Genomic DNA, 22,572 nt, shown 5'->3' on the forward strand with positions numbered 1-22,572 from the left:
AAGTGAAGCCATTCCAGAAAGTTAACAAGAATTCTAGCCAGAAATCATTATAACTAAGCACGAATTAGGCTGCACTTTGACCCACTTCCTTGTAACTGGAAGTCACATAACACTAGATACAGAGCACATGCATCTTTATGGTTTCTATAGATAGGATCTCTGACATTAGAATCATAAGGTTTTTGTTTAATAAATGCTTAAGCAGATCCTGGATCCTGAATTCCAGTGAAGCAGGTGACACCAACCAGTTTGACCCTCCCCACCCCCAAAGGAACCAAATCAGCCTGAGAATGCAGGTTCTTCATCTCCCTGTCCCATGACTTTGCCCTGAACTCTTTGACCAATCAACAATCTCCACACTTCAGCCCACTCCAAAATCCTTAAAAACCCTAGGCCCAAATGCCTTGGGGACACGGATTTGATATTTCCTCTCATGTCCTCATTTGGCAGACCTCCAATTAAATCTCTTTCTCTGATGCAACCTGGTGTCTTAGCATGTTGACTTGCCACATGCATCAGGAACAAACCTATTATGGTTAAAAGAACATGGCAAACTCAGGGAACAGAAAGGGTCAAGTATGGTGGGGACTAAATGGACATGTGGAGGAGGAGCCAGAGCTAAATCCTCAAAAGCATTCTAGCTTTATTCAAAAGGAAAGAGGAATCACTAAAGCAGAGAATTATATGACTGTGGGTTGGTGGCATAGAAAGTTCTTCACTGGAAAAATGACAACACAAAAAATGGCCAAAACCAAAAAAAAAAGACAGGGACTTCCATGGGAGAATATGAAAGTTAAACCCTCTCATCTTGGATTTCTCACTCTAGGTATATATTTTCTAGGATTTTACATTCACACTGATAGTAATGTGTATTGTGTATTATGTCCTTTGGTCATTTTTTTTCTGTAAGACTTTAATAGTCTTCTCAGGTTGTTTAAAATTAATGAGGCAAATGTCCTCAATCAAGAAGCAATTTAAGAACATGCTGCTAATTTCAATGAGTTCTGTAAATGAACTAATTTAATACCAGTTGACCTTTTTATTTGGGGAGAATGATTTGTAGCTATATTTTCTTGATTTGTGCCTATAAGCCTTGGAAGTTTGAATGGGCATTTTGAGCCCAGGGGTAAACATTAATTATGGTACAAGGATGGTGTTCTCGTAAGGGCGGCATAGAACATTCCCCTCAGTAAATAAGTGGAGGGTATTTTTTTAACAGGAATGTCTTGACCATGTTTATTAAAACTGAAAGCCATAGAATAAACAACACTGATATAGTTTGGATGTTTGTCCCCTCCAAATTTCATGTTGAAATATGATCCCCAGAGTTGGAAGTGTTGCCTAGTAGAAGGTGTTTGGGTCATGAGTGTGGATCCCTCACGAATGGGTTGGTGTCCTACCCACTGTAATGAGTGAGTTCTCGTTCTCACTTTATTAGTTACTGCAAGACCTGTTTGTTGAAAAGAGCCTGGAATCTCTCTTGCTCTTTCTCTTGCTATGCGACATGCTATATGACATGTTCCAACTTCACCTTCTGCCATGAGTGGAAGCTTCCTGAGGCCTCACCAGAACCCAAGAAGGTATTGGTGCCCTGCTTCTTATACAGCCTGCAGAACTGTGAGGCAAATAAACCTCTTTTCTTTATAAACTACCTAGTCTCAGGTATTCCTTTACAGCAATGCAGAACGAATGAACAGAAACACTATTCTTTTTTTTTTGACATGGAGTCTCGCATTGTCGCCCAGGCTGGAGTGCAGTGGTGTGATATCGGCTCACTGCAAGCTCCGCCTCCCAGATTCACGCCATTCTCCTGCCTCAGCCTCCCAAGTAGCTGGGACTACAGGCGCCTGCCACCACACCTGGCTAATTTTTTGTTTTTTTAGTAGGGACGGGGTTTCACCATGTTAGCCAGGATGGTCTTGATCTTCTGACCTCGTGGTCCACCCGCCTCAGCCTCCCAAAGTGCTGGGATTACAGGCATGAGCCACCATGTCTGGCCCACAAATGCTATTCTTCTTTGGTGACATAGACCAAGTAGGTGCATGCTAATTAATATTGTGAAATTTTGCTATCCTATTCTTTTTTATTTTTTAAACCTCTTTAGAGGTGAGATTGTACCAATTGTTTTTAAAATTTATTTATTACCAAAAAGGAAAATCTCACTTCCTGAGTAAAACTGATGCATGCTTAATGATATTTTAATGATCTTGCCATTTCTTCTGCCTTTTACCACTTCATCCAGTGAAGAATCAATATTTTGGTAGCATTTTCTTGAACATCAAGCTGTCAATAGGAATGTATCTTTTACTGATGATCTCCTAGGAAGGGTTTTGCTTTAAACCAGCAAATCCACAGGTCTACAAGCAATGAGAACATTTTACAATGCTGTCATATCAATAAAAGGATAAAATATGATTTCTGCCACTGAAGCAGTTTCCATTTAACAGGAAACTATTGTTCTAAGTATGGTTTAGCATTGTTCAATCAAGACTGAATCAGCATGTTTCAAGAGCCTAGTAAACTCAATCTTCTCTGAAAACAGAGGGGAAGGAGAATGGACCTGATAAAATCAGAGGAGGGTAGAATTTCTTTTAGAAGAAGTGAAAAGCACTAACCATAATGGAAATGATTAATAAAATGACTACATATGACTACGTTAAAATTAAGAACTCCTACTAATAAAAAAGACTTCATAAGCAGAACAAAAAGACAAGACACTGAATAGGAAAAGATATTTGCCATATACATGACTGCCATGAGACTTATATCAAGAATAATAACAGAACTCCTACAATCCTGTAGAAACAAGGCCAAGAGACTTGAATTAGCATTTTAGGAAAGAGGGAATCCAACGTTAATGAGTATTTGAAAATGAGCTCAAATTCTTTATAATTAAGGAAATGCAAATTATGTAGCATTATACACCCACCAGATATGCAAAAATTAACAAATCAAACAATGCCTTCCTGGGTTCCCTGAACCAAGAAAAACAGGAACTCTTCTACACTGCTGGTAGGAATGAAAACTGTAAAAACCCAGTTGAGAAACACTTTGGCATTAACTAGAAAAGTTGAAGATACATATATATATTCAGTGACTCAGTATTTCCACTCAAAATTGACAAAGTTATGCACATACATTCACTTTAAAGAAAGTTTCACTTTAAAGAATGTAAAAGAGAGTTTTCTTCTTGTTATGTTTTGAATGAAAAAGACACTCTGGAGCAGCTGGAGCAGCCGCAGGGTAATAGAGAATTAGGGAATGAGTAAAGGGAGCCTTTTCTAGAAAGAGAAAGAGAAAGAAGAAAATGAGTTTCTTCTTGAAGAAACTGAAAAATGTTTGGATTTTGAAGCTCTGCAAGCCATATAATTCCATTTATTTTTTTATGAGTTATTAACTGGGATAAAGAAGCTTGTTTCTGAAATTATTACATTACTTTTAATGGAAAAAAAATCACAATCATTTTTGCACCAATCTAATAGATGCTGTGGCCTGATAAACCAACATTGTCCAAAATGTGGGAAAGAATAGATGAAGCCACACTCATTCATCTTGGATTTTAATGAAAGAAAAATAACACAGCATTATTTAGTATTTACTATGTTCTATGCTTGGTATAAAACACTTGACATGTAAAAATCTCATGTAATCACCACATAAGATAACCCCAAATATCACACTAAAACTAAACTATAAAAGATTATCCCTATTTTACAAAAACTGACACTTAGAAAAAGTAAAGCCTAGGATTACAAGAATTTATGGATGATACAGCTAGAATTCAAATGTAGGCCCCTGGTTTCCAAGTAAAACAGACAGGTCTATGCAGCCTCTCTTCTTTTGAGCTATAGGCCAAAAGCATATGTTAAAGAGAAACTTAGCCACAACCCCTTAAAACCTAGCCCCCTTTCCCTCCCCAAAAAGCAAAAAGATTCCTGTTTGTTGCTTGCCAAAGTAATAGTTCTTAGACATTACCAGCCTTACTCCTCCTTTAAGGCATGATTTTTGCCTGCAGAGAATAAGGAAAATAACAGAGCAGATGGTTCAGTCCTACCACCCCTTTCTCTGATTCCTGCTTTCATTCCATCACCTTCTGTGCTTCTCCAGGTAGAGCAGAAACACAGGAAGAATTCATCATTGTCAAGCTGAGTAGCTTATCTTCGGAAAGTGGGAATATTTACTGAGGTGGAAAGACAGGTCCATGAAGAGTTTCCTGAGCTTAAAGATAGGTATATATAAAGATATATATGTACAAATACATATAATCTTCTTCACTTATGCCTGTGTGTCTGTGACTTTTGGGTTGTTTTCTACCAGGTCTGTTGGCTTCTTCTAGGTCCTACATGCACTTGACATGTTGTGTGGTCACAGCAAAGCTTTGATTTGGCCATTGTATTCTCTAGAGTTAGTAACATCTAAAGAACAAAAAGCAAAGGGAAGGCAGAAGAGTATAAGAATCAAAAGTATAAGGTGTGTTTTATTCTGGGATCTTAACATCCTTTGCTTGGGGGCTGAGATTGATCTTTCTTTGAAAGGTTATTTCACAAAGAAGATAAGAAATGACATATTGGTGTCTTTATTATTTTTATACCCATTTTTTCATCATGTTTTCCAATCTTTACTTAGGTTTACAGGGTTCAAGTAATTCTTATACCTCCAAATGCTATCCTTGTTATCCTTTCACTGACGTTTTCTAGCCACAAACTTAATTTCTATGTGTCTCATTGATCTCCATTATTAAGTAGAAAGAGTAATATTCATTTATCTATTTTCAAAGGAAGTTGTTCCGATTATCAATGTTGTAAGAGAATTACATCAATAAACGAATACGCTGAATTCCTTAGAAAAAGCGTATACAGGTGGTCTCTACTTTCCATAGCTGTAAGTTTGGCTAATGTGCTCATCCAAAAATGCTTACAACACACTTGTAGCTAGTATTTTTTGCAACATTCTGAATATTCATCACTGTTTCTTAAGGTGGGGAAGTGAACACTTGGCTGTGGAAGGCCATCTGGTGTCGGTGGAGGGTAACTACGTGTTTATGTGGAAGTTTAGGAAATGTGTTTCCCCTTCATTCTGCTATCCAGCGTCTGTTTCAAAACACTCACTAGGCACATCCAGACAGGCTACATGGCAACTCTTCTTTATCTCTGCAGACTGGGGGTGGTTATGGTACATTTTTGGTGGTGCTGTTATTATGTCATGGTATAATTTTATGGTATAATTTTATAGGATTTATACTTCAGAATATGTTTGAAGTATCATTTGACTGTGGATATGCCTGATAAGTTGAGATTTTATAACATATTTCTACAATACGGTATGAAGTTCTGGCTCAGAGGACTCTACTAAGTTGTTCCAGATCTCTACCGCGTCCTCTCGCTCAGCTCTTCGGCTTCACTTCATACCAAGCAGAAATAGCATGACCTCTGACATTAATACAAAGTCCTCCTTCTACCACACTCTTGCCCATGGAACCCCGCCACTCTCATTTTCATGTCACTTGAGACATAGGCCCATCTTGATGACTCCTTTTGGTGTTAAGGGAAAAAGGAAGGACCATGGGCTCAAAAAAGCCGTATCTAATTCTAGTGATGAAAACATGTAATTAAAGACCCAAATGCAGTAATGTAGAAGGTAAATTACAAGTGACAATATAATGACTATTTTACAGAATTTAATATGTTCAATTCGGTAGGCGTAGAACAGATAAAAGTCTTCCTTTACCCTTGGTGAAAAGTTTTCAAAATAAAAACTCCAGAAATGATAACTGTAGAAGTTATATTCAATTGTTTACAGTGGGAATGAATGGATTAATTCAGTGGCTTTCCATCTCATCTTTGTTCATAAACTCAAAAAGATTCACTCAGGATATATTTTTATAAGGAAGTAATTATAAACCCAAAAGGACTCACTCAGGGTAAATTTTTATAAAGAAGTGACTTATTACTTAAATGTACCTGAAATTAACGTTGTTCTCTTTGACAATTGCTTTCTTTCTCACAGTATAATGGATGATGTTGTCAATGATTCACTCAGTTTTGGGAAATAACTTGTGTCACCTAACCTGTCCTTTTCAGTGCTTTCAGGCTGGAACATACATGGATAATGGAGATGCCTACTGAGAAGACACTGAATATGTGGGCATCTCCCTTTGGTTCTTTGTCTTTCCACTGAGAGACTTTTGAAAATTCTGGCTGGATCAATTTCCTGTGAATAATTTTCAGATGTAGGACAGACAAAATTAGTGGGGATTGAGGGTCTGCCTGTTCCCTTTTAAAATGATCTCATTAAGCCTCTTAATGCCTCAGATTTACCTATGAAGCAGCAGATAAAATGGGAAGCAAAAAAAATGATAAAATATTCTTTTAAAAATCATGGCTACTCTCTAATGGCTTGTGCTGCTAGAAGTAAAGCATTTTGCTATGAAAATGGATGGGAGGCTTTCTGCCTTGCTGGGATGTTAGGAAGTGTAATTCATTAGTGGTTTGAAAAGTGCTTTGAGCTAATGGAATAAAAGGCACTGGAGAAATTTGAACTAATATTATTAAAAATGAAAAATTGCAACAGAGAAACTTATTTCCCCTAGAACACAGACATCAATTTTGAGTCTAATGTTGCCTAAACAACCAGTTTGAGAAGGAAAAATGCCAGTCACTCATGTGGACATTTTGTCTCCACGTTCCCAAATTACCAAATTTGACTGACATTGTTTTCCCACTGAATTTTATAAATTTAGTTCTTCTCTGAGTACTTAGATTCTTGTTCATATTTGGGGTATGACAGATTTAAATCTATACTATGTAGTGTAAATTCTTCAATTACACTATCTTGTGTGTTTCCTCTGTCACTCTATTGTGACCTGCAAGGTCACATGTGTTCTTCTCAACCTCTCCTCATACAACCCTTGAAAATCATATTTGAAATCAATGCATTTCCTCATCATCTTCAGAGGCTGTTTTATTCATTATATTGCCACAGTAATTAAGATGGGACGTTCCAAAGTAAAGGTAATGAATAGAAAGCATTTGCGCAGGTTTCTGAGAATATGAGGTAGATTATTGCTTTGTTCACATTTAGTTTTCCCACAATAATGTTGGACTGGGAATTAATGAACACAATTAGAGCTTTTTGATATGGTAAACCTTTGAAACTATTCATTATTCTGTTAACAGAACCTTGCTAATTTTCTTCTAAATTAATGTTCTCCTGTTGCGATGTAGATTATGTTTTATAATGCAACTCAGTTGGCTTTCTCTTTCCTTTCTTTGTTTGCTGATTTCAGTTTCTTTGTTCAACATGTCATTCAGGTGAGTAATAAACTAGAATGTCTTTCAATAATCTTTTAGGGAAGAAACTATAATTTAACTTAATGATAACTGTTCATCATTGCATCTTCCTTTTAATGCTTCATCCAAATGCAAAGACACAAAAAAATTAGTATATAAAATTAATTAATACATATTTTTAAATAGACTTACTAGGGCAGTTTTGAAATAGTAAAGAAGGTCCTCTTTTTTTCCTTTGAAAATTATGCTTCATGTCCTCTGTCAAGGCTCTTAACGCAACTCGTATTTTGTCATTACTTTGTAATGTAATGTAAAATGCCAACAGCAACCAGAGAAAGTGAGCATTAGAGACTCCAGACATATATTATGTCGATGTTCCTGACCTAATTACCAAACAACTGTACATAGGAAAAGGAAGGAAGCAAAGGTTAAGTATTTGCCTTTCAGTAAGTTTTAAACCTGGATGAGCTATGCTGAGCCTTAATGCAAAAGCAGAATTGGCCCATGCTAATTCACAAATACAAGTGTTAACAACACTATTTCATGACTATTTTATTTTTTGCTCAGCTGTGAAGAGAGAACCTCTTTCTCATTGAAGATCAAAACTGAAGTGAACTCAGGAAATGAATGACGACATAAGCCATCCTCTTTTTTTGCAGGTGGAAAGGGATGCTTTGGAGTTGGCGATTACGCATGGGCCATTTTCTTTCCTTTATTGTTTCTTGTCTCATTTGGTCTTCTTTTCTCTTTCCTTTCCTCTCTACTTTCCTTCCTTCCATCTTTTTTCTTGGGTGGAAAAAAATAAAACACAACAAAATTATCTGCATGGGAATCCATATCAATTCAGGAGGTGAAAACTGCCAAGTTCAAACCTTAAGAAATCTTTGGCAGAATTCCCCCTGCAAACAGCTAAATTTGTGTGTGTGTGTGTGTGTGTGTGTGTGTGTGTGTCCATTTTAGACAGCTTTAGTGTCTCAGGATGGCGTATGCCTAATCCAGTTGGAGTTGGGTCTAATAGAAAGGTTCACAGAAGATTAAGTTTAATGCACTGTAATAGGTAACTGAGCTTTTGCCAGTATGAATTTTATAAATGTGACTCTCAGTAAGGACCAAGAAAACTCGGTTTACAAGCATCTTGAAGTGTTTCCTTATGGACTTTTGCATCTTTTCTTTTATGCGGAAATCTCCAAAGAGACCATATGAATGTTGGAAATACCAAGTGAAGAGTCAGAGAAGGCAGCGAGAGAAAGAGACTTTGAAGCCTGGTATTTTGAAACTGTTGTTTCAAGAGGCCGATGGTGAGATTAAATTGAATTGATTTATACAAAAATTGGGTATGGAGCATCAAGTAAAATGTCAGATGCAAAGGAAGAATTACAAAATCTGTAAGCGCAATAATTATACAAAAGAATAATAATGGTTTTCACAGCAAGGAGCTAAGTGTGTCTGACTTTAGCTTATTTACCTCTGTGGCAGGGCAGAAATTAAGGGCCAATGAAGGAAGTGTACCACCCTATGTTATATCTGAAAGCCTAAAAAACCTGGTGCTACCAGAACTTTGCTGAGCAAAGAAGCCAACATAAATAATGATAACGTAACCTGAATGCATTTAGAGTTTTACGCTTTTCATAGCATTTTCACTTTTACATTTTAAATTATTATTCTCTATTATTTTGAAACATGGGTAATGTAGGTCTCCCATTTCTTTCTTCTGTTTTTTTTTTCTTTCTTTTTTTTCTTTTTTGAGACCACATCTTGCTCTGTCTCCAGGCTGGAGTGCAATGGTGCAATCTCGGCTCACTGCAACCTCCGCCTTCCGGGTTCAAGCGTTTCTCCTGCCTCAGTCTCCCAAGTAGCTGGGGCTACAGGCATGTGCCACCATGTCCAGCTAATTTTTTGTATTTTTAGCAGAGACGTGGTTTCCCTACGTTAGCTAGGATGGTCTTGACCTCCCGACCTCGTGATCTGCCCGCCTCGGCCTCCCAAAGTGCTGGGATTACAGGCGTGAGTTACTGTGCCCAGCCAGGTCTCCCATTTCCACAGATGAAAATATTAACGTAGAGAAGAATCACAGAAATAAGTGTAATTTTTTTCCCCCTTGACTAATGCAAATGCGTAACTGTGTAACTCAGCCTGCATTCACTTTCTGTTCAGGAATTTGAACTTTATACCTCAGGCAATGGGGAAACACAGAAGATGTCTGAACAGAGACATATCAGGATCAGAACTGTGTTAGGCGGGGGATACCCAGAATGGTTTGAAGGAGTTGGGCGTGATCCCTGGGAGGAAGAAGAGACTGCACTAGAAAGGGGTACTGGTTGAAAAATAAAGGGTGAGGCCAGGCACTGTGGCTCAAGCCTGTAGTACCAGAGCTTTGGGAGGCTGAGGCAGGAGGATCCCTGGAGGCCAGGAGTTCAAGACCACCCTGGGAAACATAGCAAGACCCCATATCTACAAAGAAATTAAAAAATTAGCTTGGTGTGGTTGTATGTACTTGTAGTCCTAGATACTCAGGATGTTTGGTTGAGCTCAGGAGTTTGAGACCACAGTGAGTTATGATCACACCACTGCACTCCAGCCTGGGCCACAGGCTGTGACTTTATCTCAAAAAAACAAAACAAAACAAAAACAGATGCTTTTGAAAAGACACTGAATGAGAACTCTCCAATGTGCTAGAGATGAGAAGATAGGAAAAACACTTGGGAGAAGGAGGGACATAGATTGGAAATGTGGGCAGAGCTCATTCTGGGTTGCCGAAAAAACCATAGGCATTGTGTTGTTGTTTGTTGTTTGAGAGAGTCTTACTCTGTCGCCCAGGCTGGAGTGCAGTGGCTCAATCTCAGCTAACTGCAACCACCACCTACAGGGTTCAGGCGATTCTCCTGCCTCAGATTCCTGAGTAGCTGCGATTACAAGCATCCGCCACTGCACCTGGTTAATTTTTGTATTTTTTTTTTGGTAGCGATGAGGTTTCACTATGTTGGTTGGGCTGGTCTCAAACTCCTGACTTCAAATGATCCACCTGCCTTGGCCTCCCAAAATGCTGGGTTTACAGGCGTGAGCCACCATGCCCAGCCACCACTGGCATTGTGAGTACCCACATTTTCAAACTCAGAAGTTAACTCTTATATTCATTATGTCCTTGATGGAATTTGAACTCTAATCCTCCAGAAACAAATCTCTGAGATGGAATAAATAATAAATGCTAGTTTCACTAATTTGAAAGCTGTGATCACTTGAATAGAATCTATTAGTTAGAAATTCTAAACCATCTGTAGAAAATAATTATTCCTTGGGCAGACCAGACATTGTCCTGAAAATCGCAAGGAAATTAATTGTTTTCATGTATTCTGAAACTACTTGAACAACAGGCGCTAGCATATGATTAATGTTAAAAATATAAAGGTCTCATTAATATTACAAATAGAGCATTTCACAGCCTTCTGTTGAAAACAGTTTAATTATATAACACATTATATATGTGCTCAAAATAATGTTAACATTTCTATATTCTGGATATTTTACTTTTGCCTAATTATTCTAAATTAATGTGAGATCACTGACAAGGCAAATCTATATATCAAATCCATATTTTTATTTTTCCTAACTCAGGATTCATGTGTTTAAACAATAGTAAACAAATGGAAAGAACTTCAGACTAGCTCCAGAAAGTTTTGAAATACTCCAAGTTTTATAGACATTTTAGTTTTAGAATTTGATCATTTTTAATTTAAAAAATTTTAATTGACACATAATTATATATGTTTATGTAGTACAGTGTGATATTTCCACACATGTATACAATGTGCAATGATCAAATCAGGGTAATTAGCATAGCCATCACCTCAAACATTAATCATTTCTTTGTGTTGGGAACATTCAACTCCACTCCACCAGTTATTTGAAAATATGCAATAAATTATGGTTAATTGTAATCACCTTACAGAGCTACAGAACAATATAACTTATTTCTCCTATCTAGCCATAATTTTGTATTCATTAACCAAGCTCTGGTTCTCTCCCTCCTTCCCAGCCCTTAGTATACACTATTCTGCTCTCTGGTTCTGTGAGATCAACTTTTTTAGTTCCCCATATGAGTGAGAACACGCACTACTTGTCTTTCTTTGTCTGGCTTATTTCACTTAACATAATGTCCTCCAAGCTCATCCGTGTCACCACAAATGACAGGATTTCATTCATTTTAATTGCTCAATAATATTCTATTGTTAATATATACCACATTTTCTTTATCCATTCATCTGTTGATAGGCATTTAGGTTGAATCTGTATCTTGGCTATTATGAACGGTGCTGCAATAAGCATGGGAACACAGATATATCCTTGGCTTACTGATTCTCTTTCCTTCGGGTAAATATCCAGCAATAGGATTGCTGGGTCATATGGTAGCTCTCTTTTTAGGTTTTGTTTTGTTTTGTTTTTTTGTTTTCCGGAACTTCCATATTATTTTCCCTATTGGCTGTACTAATTATATTCCTACCACGAGTATGCGAGAGTTCCCTTTTATCCTCATCCTTGTCAGCATTTATTTATTTTATTTTTTTGTCATTTTGATAACAGCCATTCTAACTGGAATAAGATGATATCTCATTGGGGTTTTGATTTGCATTTCCCTGATGGTTGGTGATGTTGAGAATTTTTTCATATACCTTTCGGCCATTTGTATTTTTTTCTTTTTGAGCAATAGATATTCAACTCATTTGCCCATTTTTTTTTTGTTTGTTTGTTTTAGATGGAGTCTTGCTCTGTTGCCCAGGCTGGAGTGCAGTGGTGGGATCTCAGCTCACTGCAAGCTCCACCTCCCGGGTTCACGCCATTCTCCTGCCTCAGCCTCCTGAGTAGCTGGGACTACAGGCGCCCACCACCACGCCTGGCTAATTTTGTTTTTGTATTTTTAGTAGAGTCATAGTTTCACCATGTTAGCCAGGATGGTCTCAATCACCTGAGCTCGTGATCCACCCGCTTCGGCCTCCCAAAGTGCTGGGATTACAGGCATGAGCCACCGCACCTGGCCGCCCATGTTTTTTAATTGGATGATGATGATGATGATGATGATTTTGCTGTTTAGCTATTTGAATTCCTTGCATATTCTGGATACTAATCTCCTGTTGGATACATCGTTTGCAAATATTTTCTCCTATTATGCCAGTTGTCTCTTCACTGTGTTGATTCCTTTTGGTGTGCAGAAGCTTTTTGGTTTGATTTAATCCCATTTGTCTATTTTTGCTTCTGTTACCTGTGCTTTTGATGTCTTTTTCATAATATCTTTTCCCAGACCAATGTCCTAAAGTGTTTTTACTATATTTTCCTCTACTAGTGTCATAGTTTCAGGTCTTATATTTAAGACTTTAATTCATTTTGAATTGATTTTTGTGTATGGTGAGAGGTAGTGGTCTAGTTTCATTCTTCTGCCTATGGATATCCAGTTTTTCCAGCACCATTTATTGAAGAGACTGAGACATGTTTTCTATTACAGGAGGATATGGAAAGAAAGTAAACCAAGCTGTTGATCTTTAAGGTTGTTTAATTCATTTCACCATGCCTATTTCTACTCTCCAAATACAATGTAGTTCCCATAGAACACTAAGGCCTTGTCAATTTGACTTACCATGGTGGGGCCTGAGCAGGTGTGGGCTGTTTAATGTCAGCAGAAAATCAGACTGAGCCCACTCCATTTATGAATGGCTTCCTCCTGGTTCCCATTTGCATGCCTGTGAAATTATGTTAAAATGAACATCGAAAGCTGTCAGACTGAGGTTATATGGAAAAAGAAGCCCACCTTTATGCTTGGCAATATTGCCAAGGTATAAGGGCTAATTTTATACATATGTTGTAGAAAAGAGTTTGAAAGGCAGCTCTTTCTTCCTGTTGATCCCCAAGACGGTGGCCCTAATTCACTGTGCCCATCATGTGAATATTCTTAATGTAACCATCTATATTTCTGCTAGAGTTGTGTTAAATAACATGACACAGTAAGTTTCTGTTATGTCAATTTGGTTGCAGGAGCGGGTAAGTAATACTATCTCAAAAAAAAAAAAATGTTGACCTGATTCTTAATGTGTATAGCCAGCTTTTTGACTGTTATTCTTACAATGTAGAAACACACAAACATCTGCTTGCTAAGACATTGGAGAATGGTTTTATTTTCTTATACGTATATTTATCTCAGGCTTTATTCTTGGCTGCCTCTTTTGGGCTTATCCTGAAAAGATGTTGCATATATAATCAACTGGGTGTTCACATCAATGTCTGTCATTGCTTGGAGAGTTTAAAATGGAAAAATCTATTTCCTCTGGCAGAGCTTTTTGCCTTATTTTAATTATTCTTCGGAATTTTTATGAAACCATGTTGTGTTGTCAGAAATGGCCTCCATGTTGAACTTTGCCTTGTCAAAATAATTTTATCATTCATAAATATTTCAGTGAAAACCAAAGACTGCTTATAAATGATTGATTCTGTAGAGTTCACTGACATTTCCTGTGAAGTCTTTTATTAAAATTAGAGTATCCCATCCTAAATCTGACCATTAATTGTTAATAATGTGCAGATTGAAACCTAGGTGTCTCTAAAACATGACAAATTAAATTAGTAGTTATAATGATACATTGAAATTAAGAAGGATCATCACAGTTCAAAGAAGCTCATTCTCAAGCTTAGCACTACACTAAAGTGTATTTTGGTTTCTAAATTAAATAAGGCAAGCTTTGTACCTAGAAGTATTCTATATGATATAGAGAGGACCAGAAGCAATGAGTAAAGAAAGTTGAACGGCAGAAATTAACATGGATGGGTTATTTATGTCATTTATTTAATCTTATCATTTCTTTTCTATGATGAAATATGGCCTATTATTTTAGGTGGGCAGACAAAAATAATGCTCACTTAAGTAACCAATTTCTAAGTCATTTGAATGTTGAAGCTTATGATATTTGATAGATCTAGTGCTGAATATGGGACTACATTTGATTTTAAGAAGTAGCCAGTTTCTTTGCTTTTTTCATTGTTAGACAAGCAGTTTTTTATTACTCTTTCTATTCTTTCCAAATTCTCCACAAGAGCACATATTGCTTTTCTGAAAAAAAGTTAAAAATAAAAGAAAGCAAAAGAAAAGACAGAAAACAATTCCACTAGCCATAGATACCATTTTCAAACTTATTTTCTTTTTAGTATTTTCTATACTTACTTTTTACAGTTTATTCAAGGCAACAAGTATTTGTAGAACATTCCTGTGTGCTAGGCACTGAGAATGGCATAGAATAGTAAGACAGAGGCTCTTTTCTGCAGAAACTTACAATATAGTTAGGAAGACAAGTCATCCATTTTCTTGTAGAACAAAAAAAGAATGCAGTAAGTTCTGAATGGGTGGTAGAGACAGAACCTTCATAAAAACAGTTTGAAGAAAATGAAGAAGCTTGGCTGTGGTGATTAGGAGGTTCTTGATGGAGGCAATAAGCTTGAGTTGGTTTTGAAGAGTTAACGTTTGGGTTTTTTCCCACAGTGGCATCCGTAGGTGGAACAATCTAGAATAATCTACAGACTGTACTCGATACGTCACAGAGTTCTCAAATCTTCTGCGTATATCATTGGGGCTTAACAAATTGACCTCCTTTAGAGCAGATGTTCTCAGTGCCCCATTTATACCTTTGTCATCACAATTTCCATGCAAGCTGGCTGACTTTGAACACCAAGCACCACAGCTCTTTGCCTGAGGGTATTTTCTGGCCACCCAAGTCTGTTCTGCCTACCTTGGCATCAGCCACAAATGCTGGGGAGCTGATGCTCTACTTGGAAGAGTCTTCAAGACATAACTGATGGGAGTTAGTGGATAAACACCTCAATTCCGTCTATTCAGCATATTCCAGGGGTATAACCTACACTGTCTTTCAGAATTCCTGATGGGATGGAGGGCTAGTTACAACTGTGGTCACAGACTTCTAAAGCTTATTGCCAAAAATTCTAAAGATGTAGTACTATGGCATTCAACCTCATCCCTCTCTGTTAAATAAGCTTTCAGGGATTGGAGGCATGTTAGAAGTCATCTAATCCAATCACCTTCTAGTAGATTCTGTCTGACTTTGCCTACATCCTGGTGACCCACCCTGGAGACAGTTCCATGCTTGGAAGGTTTCCTGCAGCTCTCTGCCTGTGGGTCTCCTCTGGCTGCGGAAGCTGCCTGGTCCACATGGTACAGGCCTAAGTGCCCAAGAAACAAATGGCAAGGAATAAGGAATGAGTGCTAATGAGCAAATACTACAGCAGGAAATTCTGAGGAGTGATCATCTCAGAGGAGCTCCTGCAGGGTTTGTCTTTAGTGTTTCAGAATTAACGCATTGAGCAGCACCCTTTTTTCTTTTCTCGATTTCACTTCCCCACCCACTCTTCACCCGGCTTCTTGAAGCCATTGCCCTGATAAACAACCTGCACTCAAACACTTGATCAGGGTGGGTATACTCTGGGGGAACTCAAACTGAGACACTTCCCATTACAGAGGAGAAGAAACTGAGACTGGAAGAGTGGAAGTCATTTGCTGGTAGTTCTGTGCAATTCTGTTACGTGGTAGAGATTATAGTACACATGCAGTTTGTATCATGCTTTTGCCATTTCAATACTTTTCAAAATACTTGAATTTAAATAAATATTTTAAAATAATAATCCATCATGTAAAAGAACCATGATTTGCTTAACCAGTACCTAATGGTGGACATTTAGGTTGATTCATTTACTGAAAGAATCATAGAAACCCATTGAGGGTGTTTTGTCAGAGAAGCTCCTGATTCTACCTGAACTGAAGATATTCTTCAGTTGCATTTATATCTGTCAAAGCCCACACTCCCCCGCATCTATTTATGAATACCAGATGGGCTTTTTTTGAATGCTAGCACAGTAAAATAATGGCAACCCATTAAGGTCATTAAAGGAAGACTGCATGGAATTTATGATCAGTGGGCTGCCATTTATGCAACCAAGGAGGATCCATAAAATACAAGATAATCTGACATTGATTTGATTTCTGATCTGAGTGAATGCCAAGGAACCCCTACATCTGTGGACATACGATGTTTTCCAAGCTCTTTTCCAATACTGTCCATTTTTGTCCCATCGATTATCATTTCCACGGCATCATTCAGGGATAAAATTAATTGCTAACTGCAAGGTTTCCTGAGTGCAGTCAGTTAATGCATAAACCTGTTTGCTGCATGCCATATGGTTCCACAGTTACTTAAGAAGGGACAAATATTGATAAAACAGTGTACAAAACTGTGCCACCAAACAATTCTATATAATAGATGTCTGAAGTGAGGGGACTTAGAGAAAAAAAATCTTGCAAGTAGTTACAGATTATTTCTTTGAAAAGCAATTAGGACTGCAAATGCCTTATTCTTTAACTTTAAGCTCTGCATGACAAGAGGATAATTTTCTTAGATCCCTTTAAAATGAGTCTTACTTTCACATTGCCATTTAACAGGATAGACAAGGAGGAGTAAAATGGAGGATGCCCAAAAGTTTGCAAAGTGGGGGTGGCAAATGGACCCCTGGAGGTATTTCTATCCCCAGCCCTAGCAATGTTCGGTTTAGGGCACTGGAAGGGTATACCCTCTTCTGAGACCTCCTCTCCTGGAATCAATAACTACTGAAGGTGTTCTTCCATGTTTGGAGTGGCTGTCCGCACCTTTCATCCTATGTAGTGACAGAGGGACACTTGCTTGGCAGTGCTGTCAGAGTGACAAATACATCTATACATGTGCTACCAGGGGCTGGCGTGTTTTTCCAAAGACTGTCACCCAAACAGCGTGCTTCTGCTATTCAGGGTGGACTCACCATTGCAGAATCATTTTGAGAAACTGGTTATTGATTTTTCATCTTTCGGGCAAAAGGAGGTGGAGTGAAGTTGCTCTTCCTGCCAGTGACTGCATATGATACGGTCTGTGAATTAGCCCCGAGCTCTATTAAAATCAGCAAATACCATCTTGAAATTGTGAGGTTGCTCCTTTAGATGAAAGCCCTGGAAACTCAAACAAAAATGCAAGTATGTAAGTATGTTGCCCGGGAGGGAGAACACATGCAACTCTTATAAACCATTAACGTGTGCATGCAAATTAGATTATTACAATCACTTTAGCATTGTAGCAAGATGTTTTGGGAATAGAGAGGAAGGGAAGCAGAACATCAAGAGTTATTGAGGGCTCTGGGTAACAGTGGACAGGAGGAAGGCACTGTTCATCTCGGGGAAGAGACACTGATCAGAGATGGGATGGAGCAGGAACAGAGGGTCCCTAAGGGCACATTTCCTTCATAATACTGCCCTTACGAGAACTAGTTTTGGTGTTTTTCTCTGTATCACCAACAGGGCTCTGTTCATGTTTTGAAAATTATAAATGTGTCTATGAATATTGATGAAAGGTGATGAAACAGGTATAAAATGTTACAGGGTCCCTGGAGAGATTTAGAGAGCCATTCCTTGATCATATTAGGAAATAGAATGCTCATTAACATTACCACTTTGGAATTACCTTGTAGACAAAACATTAGCATTTAGTTAAAATCTAAGTTATATTTCTGCATTTATAATTTGAGTAATTCTTTCAACTTGGGTAATAAAAGAAAAATTGTCATATTTCAGTCACTAAAGAAATGCTCATAGGTGTGGCTTCTAACACCTTCATGTTCTTAATAATTCTGGTGAACTTGGCACTAGAGATTCATGTATTTCTAGGATGGATTATAGAACATTTGTCTCATCAGTGTAAGTCTAACTTTTTTTTTTTTTTTTTTTTTTTTCAGATGGAGTCTCACTCTGTCACCTGGGCTGGAGTGCAGGGGCAGGCTCTCAGCTCACTGCAACCTCCACCTCCCGGGTCCAAACAGTTCTCCTGCCTCAGCCTTCCGAGTAGCTGGGACTACAGGCACATGCCACCATGCCTGGCTAATTTTTGTATTATTAGTAGAGATGGGGTTTCCCCATATTGGCCAGGCTAGTCTCGAACTCCTGACCTTGTGATCCACCCGCCTCAGCCTCCCAAAGTGCTGGGATTACAGTCATGAGCTACTGCGCCCGGCCAAGTCTAACACTTTAAGAACGTTGAGTTCAGTGTTGCACAGGGCTTGTCAGTTATGACATTTGAAAACTTAGCACAATATAAACAGAATGAAATTATTCTAGAATATTCTATTCTATATTATTTCCTCTTTTTCCTCCCTTACTTCCTTCCTCCTTTCCTTTCTTCCTTCCTTCTTTTCTTCTGTCTGTCCATCCTTCCTTTTCTTCCCGTGTTTCTTTGTGTCCTACCTTTCTTCCTTCCTTCCAATGACAAGTTGTAACTTTTCATTACACACTAAGCTTTCCTGTCAGGTAAACAATTTCATGCTTCCTGTTTCTCATGTATATAGCTTCCTTTTGAAGGAAGGTGACAGGCAGAGGATTTGCATGGTGATCAGAAATGGCTACTTAGAAGAACCGGCCATTGTTTTGATTTTAGTCACAAATGTAATTGTATCTATCTTTACATTTTTCTGATACTATACGTAAAAAATCATATTTTAGAAAAAGAAATCACTGAGAAAATCAATCTGTTGGGCCCATAGACTTGAAAATAAGCCTCAACTCTCTGGACAAGAGGTGACATTTTCAACATTTGAGAAATGAGAATTGAACCAAGTAAACAGTGTATATTGCTTTATGTTTTATATTGCTTTTCAGGATTCCTGAAAATCAACAAATTATATCTGTTGTGGCTAATGGTCGTGAAGGAGGATAATTGGTACAAGTTAGAAATGGTACCCTGGGCCCCCTTTTTAAAACTTTCTCTGTTATATTACAGAAGGTGATTATTTAGAAGTGGAAGTTTCTCCAGTCAATCACTCCCCAAGAGAACTGCCAGAGTGTTAGTTTCATATGACCTCACTAATTTAAGTGCGAGACAAAAATATAGTGCAATATGACAATAATTTGAAAAACACCAAATCAGTAGGTTTCATAACCTCTGAGAGCTCCAGTTTCATTTTTTTAACCCAGCAAATAGTAGCTGCTCCAGGGTCTAGAGAAATACATTCTTAATTGGTCTTCGGCATTATACTTATTCCAGGTAAATAAATGCCAAAGGTGTGTTAGTTGATAATGTTGAAGGTCATTAACTCTGACAATTGCATCATGTCCTCAAAATTATGTTTATCTTGACTGGCTGTATATCTAAAAATGTAGCCAAGCAGATAGAGAACAGGTCTGGTCTTGAGATTAAATAGTGAAAAACATTACAGCCTGCAATATGAAAAAATCTAGGGACAATCTATGCTTACAGAGTACAATCTTTGCATTTTATGGGTTTTAAAATTTATTTGCAGTTTTAATAGCATTCACATTTATAGCACAAGTATTTTGATTTCCACACTAATAGTGAAAATGCAAAATATGGTTTCTGAAGGTTTTCAGTATTCTAGTTAGTATTTTCCCAGATAGAGGAAAAACAAGTTTAGTGATATTGAAAAGCTTAAGCCAGGTAACAGAGAGTGGCAATGAGTAGATGTCACTATTCTAGCAATTAGTTGTTCTTTCTGGGAAACATAGGCAAGGAAAGGGAAATTTTTTTTTTCTTAAGCTATATTGTTTTTTAAAAAATTCTACCACTAGAAGAAGCAGCTTAGTCTTATGCCATTTTTAGTGTCCTTGAGGTCAGGGATTCAATTATGATGCTTAATATGCCAAATCTTAAATATATTTACTAATGATAGAAATTGGTGGAGGACAAAAAAGGAAAGAACTAATACTGAATATGCTTTCTGGCACTTTGAAAACAAGTGATTATTATAGCATTATCTTAGAATTGTTATTAGTATGTGATATGGTTTGGCTGTGTCCCCACCCAAAATCTCATCTTGAACTGTAATCCCCATAATCCCCATGTGTCAAGGGAGACACCAGGTGGAGGTAATTGAATCATGGGGCAGTTCCCCCATGCTGTTCTCATGATAGTGAGTTCTCATGAGATCTGATGGTTTTATAGGCATTTGGTAATTCCTCCTGTTCCACCTTGTGAAGAAGTTTCCTTGCTTCCCCTTCACCTTCTGCCATGATTGTTTTCTGAGGCCTCCCCAGCTATGCTGAACTGTGAGTCAATTAAACCTCTTTCTTTTATAAAATTACCCAGCCTGGGGCAGTTCTTTATAGCAATGTGAGAATGGACTAATACAGTATCTGACAGATAAGAAGAAACTAAGGCTTAGACAGGCTCATGTAGCCTATGTGTGGCAGAGCTAAGATGTGAAGCCAAGGTGTCATCCATTACACTGTAGTGAGTAAGCATCTGATCACCCAGCACCCCTGTGGTAAGACCCATCTCAGTATCTCCATTGCTACTGTAATTGAGTATGGAGTGAAAAGTAAGGATATGTTCTATAGCAAATATGTGGAGGATACGAAGAGACCTAGGGGATAAACATTCCTTGACATCCTATGAAACCACCAAAGCTACAGTGCATCTGTTCAGGATTCTACAAAACAGACAAAAAGATGATTAAATAATTGAAGGGAAGAGGTTCTTAGACCAATCTTTCGAGGCAACAGATTGCTATTCGGTAAGTTGTGGGCATAAGGTAAGGCTTCAAACCCAGTACGGTTCTACTATTATTCTTTTAGTCCTTTATATAGTGTAGATATTTGTCTCCTCCAAATGGCATGTTGAAATGTGATTCCCAATGCTGGAGGTGGGGCCTGGTGGGAGCTGTTAGGGTCATGGGAGTGGATCCCTCAGGGTGGCTTGGTGCCCTCCACATGGTAATAAGTTTTTGCTTTATTGGTTCACATGAGAGCTGGTTGTTTAAAAGATGCTGGCGTTTCTTTAGCTCTCTCTCTCACCATGTGACTGCCTGCTCCTTGTTTGCCTTCCACCATGAGTAAAAGCTTCCTGAGGCCTCATCAGAAACTGAGCAGATGCGAGTGCCATGCTTGTGGTACAGTCTGCAGAACCATAAGCCGAAATAAACCTCTTCTTTATAAATTACCCAGTGTCAGATATTCCTTTACAGCAACACAAATCAGACTAATACAGTCCTTTAATTGGATAAAGCTTTGGGGCCAGAGAGGAATTAAAAATATCCCTGGGGTATATTAAATCTGCTCAGAAGAAAGCAAAGAACTAGAATAGAGTTGAGGCACCAAATATTTTTCGTAGCAGAAGAGCTAAGGAGGAAGTGGAAACAAAAGGACTTCAAAGACAAATTAACTTCACATTTGTCCTTGGTAAAACGGGCTACCAGATTATTGTAGGAGCAAAACAAGTGTGTTTGAATGGTCTGCCTTTCCCAGTTGATTTAATATGTGTTATGGACATATTTTCCAGATCTCTGGTTTGACAGGAATGAATGCATATAAAAATATCATCTTATTATTATGTTAAAATTCTTTGAGCATGAGAAATTATGACCAAAACTGACAAAATCATGAGGTCCATCAATGTCTTGTAGGCTGAAATGCAAAAACTAGGTAAAAGGTCCAAATATTACTGATAGGTGACAGAATCTTTCTCTTCAGCTACAGAAAAATAAGTAGAGAAGGGAGGAAAAGAGATAGTGTTGTTATCCTGTTACAGATCGTGTCTGACATAGAGAACACAGACCCGCAACATACACATTTAGCACCTGGATTAGAGGCAAGATTCATATATTCTGCAAAATGGCTTAGTTCAGTCATTCAGTGAATCAACACATTCCCTTAAGACATAGAACAGTTGGCAGATGAAGCAAGCTCTTTGTTGCTGTCTTTGCCTGTAGCTAAGGGAGATTACTCCTGGCAATCTTTTCAACAATGTGAGTATAACAAATTGCATCTCCTTTTTTTTGCTGTATTCTAAAGGTGAGAGAAGATATTCAACTTGAGGTCCATCTTCTCTTCCTTCCTCGCTCAGCCTGCAAACACTTTCTGTGTAGTTTTCAGATCAGGGCACTTATGGAAAGTCCTGGGCATCGTAAAAAAATGTGCTGGACAAAGAAATTGGGCCTCTTAGAAAAGATCAGTGGTGAAAAGCAAACAAATTAGCAGACAAAATATAAATTTAGATTCCTTCAGATAGGCAAAGAAATCTGTTTACAATTTCTGCTTTTATATCACCTTTCTCTTTAAGTGTGTGTACATTGTGTATTTTAATTGAATGTTACATGAAGGAATTAACTCCTACCTTACCCCCTGCTGCTGAGGTGTACAGTTAATTTTAAATGACATACCACTTCCTCAAAATCACAGCTAGCTTTTGGCCCTAAAATGCTACAACAGACA

The 22,572-nt window shown here is 37.9% G+C and overlaps 2 long non-coding RNA genes across 2 annotated transcripts in view; one reads left to right on the top strand and one right to left on the bottom strand.

The window, feature by feature from the left end:
- Positions 1-22,237, top strand: part of LOC129398608 (uncharacterized) — a 42,246-nt gene extending 20,009 nt beyond the window's left edge. Inside the window, exons 2-3 of the long non-coding RNA XR_008626373.2 lie at positions 10,252-10,378; positions 18,090-22,237. This is a non-coding gene — a long non-coding RNA (uncharacterized LOC129398608). The remainder of the gene's footprint in view (positions 1-10,251; positions 10,379-18,089) is intronic.
- LOC129398609 (uncharacterized) overlaps positions 11,017-22,572 on the bottom strand; it is a 140,654-nt gene continuing 129,098 nt past the window's right edge. Inside the window, exon 5 of the long non-coding RNA XR_010112923.1 lies at positions 11,017-17,310. This is a non-coding gene — a long non-coding RNA (uncharacterized LOC129398609). The remainder of the gene's footprint in view (positions 17,311-22,572) is intronic.

Source organism: Pan paniscus, chromosome 7 (assembly GCF_029289425.2).
Source record: "Pan paniscus chromosome 7, NHGRI_mPanPan1-v2.0_pri, whole genome shotgun sequence".
NCBI lineage: Eukaryota > Metazoa > Chordata > Mammalia > Primates > Hominidae > Pan > Pan paniscus.